Raw genomic sequence first — 4,854 nt, 5'->3', positions numbered from 1 at the left:
AAGCAGAATAGTTCTTGGTCTTATGAACATGGCGGTTTGATGAACCGCTCTCATATTCATATGCCTGAGTATGGTTTCCCTGCAAAACATTTGCGTTAGTGCGACTCAGGTGAGTCCTCTATCTGTATGAAGCCTTTGGACCGTATGAAGCCTTTGGTCTGAGGTTTGTCTTCTTCACGTGAGGTGTCATGATGACATTCACAGGAAGATTCTCCAGACACCTTTTCGGAACCCAGATCTTCTTCATAGGCGGTCCATTCCTGCAGTTAGTACCAATGTACCTGGCAAACACTTCACCATTCTGGTTCTTAAACAATTTATAGTTTGCATCAAGGGATTCATCAATGATAATGGGGTTAGCACAAGTGAAGCCAGATAGATTGGATGGATCTGCTGAAGGTTCCTTTGCAGCAACCCACGTGGTTTTGGGGTACTGCTCAGGTTTCCAGTAAGAGCCATCAGCATTCATTTTCCTTACGAACCCAACACCCTCTTTCCTCGGGTTTTGGTTCAGAATCTGCTTTTTGAGAACATCACATAGTGTCTGATGCCCTTTAAGACTTTTGTACATCCCTGTTTCAAGCAATGTCTTCAACCTAGCATTCTCATCAGCAATAGCAGTGGTATCCTCAGCAGAGGGGTTAGTTACCACATCAACAGTTGAAGATATTGCAACAGTAGTAGCAGTAGAACATTCAACAACAGAAGTAGCATTATCACGCTCTATGCATTTAAGACATGGTGGTTCAAATCCTTCCTGAGCGGAACTGATCTGTTTGGCGCAAAGTGACTCGTTTTCCTTTTGAAGATCTTCATGAGCCGCTCTCAATTTCTCAAGATCTTGCTTCCTTTGAAGATAATCATAGGAAAGCTTTTCATGAGTTGTTGAGAGAGTTTCATGACGACTTTCAAGTTCCTCATACTTAACGTGAAGATTTTTTATGTCTTCAATTAAGGATTCAGATCGAGTCATTTCAACACCTAACAGATCATCGCTTCTGTTTAACAGTTTTTGAATATGTTCCATAGCTTTCTGTTGTTCAGTTGCAATTTTAGCAAGTGTTTTGTAGCTGGGTTTTGAACCACAATCAGAGTCATCGTCACTAGATGTTTGATAGTGAGTAGTGCGTGTGTTTACCTTGGCACCGCGTGCCATGAAGCAGTAGGTAGAAGCGGAGTAGTCCTTGTCATTTGCATCGGTGTCGGTGATGAAGTCATTGTCTTCAGTGTTGAAGATGGACTTGGCAACGTATGCTGTAGCCAGACTTGCGACGCCTGAATCGGACTCCTCCTCAGACTCCACCTCCACCTCCTCAGAAGCGGACTCCTCCTCTGAATCCATTTCCTTGCCAACAAACGCACGTGCCTTGCTAGATGAGCTCTTCTTGTGTGATGAAGACTTTGAGGAAGACCTGGAAGAAGACTTTGAGTATTTCTTCTTCTTCTTGTCGTCAGAGTCATATTCCTTGCTCTTCTTCTTCTTTTTGTTCTCATTGTCCCACTGTGGACACTCAGAGATGAAGTGGCCAGGTTTCTTGCACTTGTGACATGTTCTCTTCTTGTAGTCGTGAGCAGAAGCTTCATCATTCCTTGAGCTTGATCGAGAAGAATTTCTGAAACCTTTCTTCTTGGTGAATTTTTGGAACTTCTTCACAAGCATAGCAAGTTCCCTTCCAATGTCTTCCGGATCATCCGAACTGCTGTCAGATTCTTCTTTAGATGAGGAGACAGCTTTTGCCTTCAAGGCACGAGTTTGCCCATAGTTTGGACCGTAGATATCTCTTTTCTCAGAAAGCTGAAACTCATGTGTGTTGAGCCTCTCAAGTATGTCAGACGGATCGAGTATCTTGAAATTAGGACGTTTTTGAATCATCAGGGCTAGGGTGTCAAACGAACTATCAAGTGATCTCAGTAGTGTCTTGACGACTTCATGTTTGGTGATCTCAGTAGCGCCTAGGGCTTGAAGCTCATTTGTGATGTCAGTGAGTCGGTCAAATGTGAGTTGGACATTCTCATTGTCATTTCGCTTGAAGCGGTTGAAGAGGTTGCGAAGGACACTGATTCTCTGATCTCTCTGGGTTGAGATGCCTTCATTGACCTTGGAGAGCCAGTCCCAGACCAGCTTAGATGTTTCCAAAGCACTCACACGGCCATACTGTCCTTTGGTCAGATGACCACAGATGATATTCTTGGTAGTAGAGTCCAGTTGAACGAACTTCTTGACATCAGCAGCAGTGACACCTTCTCCAGCCTTGGGAACGCCGTTCTTGACGACATACCATAGGTCGACGTCAATGGCTTCAAGATGCATGCGCATCTTATTCTTCCAGTAGGGATATTCAGTTCCATCGAAGACGGGGCACGCTGCGGAGACTTTAATTATCCCTGCAGTCGACATAGCTAAAACTCCAGGTGGTTAAACCGAATCACACAGAACAAGGGAGCACCTTGCTCTGTTACCAATTGAAAGTGCGTTATATCGACTAGAGGGGGGGTGAATAGGCGATTTTTATGAAAGTCTTCAAAACGTGGAAGTTATGAAGATAAACGATAGAAATAAACCTTTTACCTTGCAGCGGAAGGTAGACTACACTAGGCAAGCCATAGTCAAGTATTCAATAGAGTGAAAGCAAAATGACTAATAGCAGCAATGTAGTAAGGATCAGGTAGGAAGATATTGTGAAGCCACACAGAACACGCAGTCACTCAGTGACGACAAAAGATAGTGCGAACATACAATGACTTCACAAGGAGTAACAGTAAGTAAAGGGAAGGGAAGATGAAACCAGTGACTCACTGAAGACAATGATTTGTTGGACCAGTTGTAGTTGCTGTGACAACTGTACGTCTGGTTAGGGCGGCTAGGTATTTAAACCTTAGTACACACAGTCCCGGACACCCAGTCCTGAACACGCAGCTCAGGACACCCAGTCCTCACCGTATTACCCTTGAGCTAAGGTCACACAGACCTCGCCCAATCACTCTGGTAAGTCTTCAAGGTAGACTCCAAACCTTCACAGACTTTGTTCACCAGTAATCCACAATGTCTCTTGGATGCTCAGAACGCGACGCCTAACCGGCTGGAGGATGCACAGTCCTCAAGTGTAATAAGTCTACAGATCACACAGACAAGAAGACTTAAGTGATGCCTAATTCTCTTTGGCTCTGGGTGGTTAGGGCTTTATCCTCGCAAGGAATTCTCTCTCAAAGGCTTCAAGGTGGGTTGCTCTCAAACGACAAAAGCCGTACTCTGAATCTGAGCAGCCAACCGTTTATGGTTATAGGGGGTGGGATATTTATAGCCACTTGGCAACCCGACCTGATTTGTCTGAAATGACCCTGGGTCACTAAGGAACTGACACGTGTTCCAACGGTCAGATTTCAAACTCACACGGCAACTTTACTTGGGCTTCAAGCAAAGATGACTTGCCCAACTCTGGACAAGATTCGCTCTCAAAGTCTTCACTCGAAGACATAGGTTTTGTTTAAGCATCACTTCAGTCATTCTGACTGGTTCTCTTGGACCCCACTTAACAGTACGGTGGTTCCTATGACTCAACACAGAAGAAAGAGAACTACGAAAGATCTAAGTCTTCGAGCTCCATAGGCTCTTCAATGTGAATATCTTCATATACCACCTTTGACTTCAATGTCTTCATACATTTTTAGGGGTCATCTCTGGTAGGAAAACCGAATCAATGAGGGACTTCTACCTGTGTTATCCTGCAATTCTCACAAACACATTAGTCCCTCAACTAGGTTTGTCATCAATACTCCAAAACCAACTAGGGGTGGCACTAGATGCACTTACAACTCTCTACTATGAAGATCATGGTGCTACTTTGAAGCACAAGTGTGGTAAAAGGATAGTAACATTGTCCCTTCTCTCTTTTTCTCTCATATTTTTATTTGGGCCTTTTTATGGCCTCTTTTTTTCATCCGGAGTCTCATCCCGACTTGTGGGGGAATCATAGTCTCCATCATCCTTTCCTCACTGGGACAATGCTCTAATAATGATGATCATCACACTTTTATTTTTCTTACAACTCAACAATTACAACTCGATACTTAGAACAAAATATGACTCTATGTGAATGCCTCCGGTGGTGTACCGGGATATGCAATGATGCATGAGTGACAAGTATGAAAGAATTATGAATGGTGGCTTTGCCACAAATACTATGTCAACTACATGATCATGCTAAGCAATATGACAATGATGGAGTGTGTCATAAACGGAACGGTGGAAATTTGCATGGCAATATATCTCGGAATGGCTATGGAAATGCCATAATAGGTAGGTATGGTGGCTGTTTTGAGGAAGGTATATGGTGGGTGTATGATACCGGCGAAAGGTGCGTGGTATTAGAGAGGCTAGCAAAGGTGGAAGGGTGAGAGTGTGTATAATCCATGGACTCAACATTAGTCATAAAGAACTCATATACTTATTGCAAAAATCTACAAGTTATCAAAGCAAAGTATTGCACGCATGCTCCTAGGGGGATAGATTGGTAGGAAAAGACCATCGCTCGTCCCCGACCACCACTCATAAGGAAGACAATCAATAAATACATCATGCTCCGACTTCATCACATAACGGTTCACCATACGTGCATACTACGGGAATCACAAGCTTCAACAAAAGTATTTTTCAAATTCACAACTACTCAACTAGCATGACTTTAATATCACCATCTCCATATCTTAAAACAATTATCAAGTATCAAACTTCTCGTAGTATTCAACACACTCATAAGAGAGTTTTATTATTAATCTTGCATACCAAGCATATTAGGATTTTAAGCAAATTACCATGCTATTAATACTCTCAAAATAATCTAATTGAAGCATGAT

This window comes from Triticum urartu, chromosome 4A (genome assembly GCF_056163025.1).
Source record: "Triticum urartu cultivar PI428250 chromosome 4A, HENAU_Tu73, whole genome shotgun sequence".
Taxonomy (NCBI): Eukaryota; Viridiplantae; Streptophyta; class Magnoliopsida; order Poales; family Poaceae; genus Triticum; species Triticum urartu.
This window is presented reverse-complemented; position numbering follows the sequence as displayed.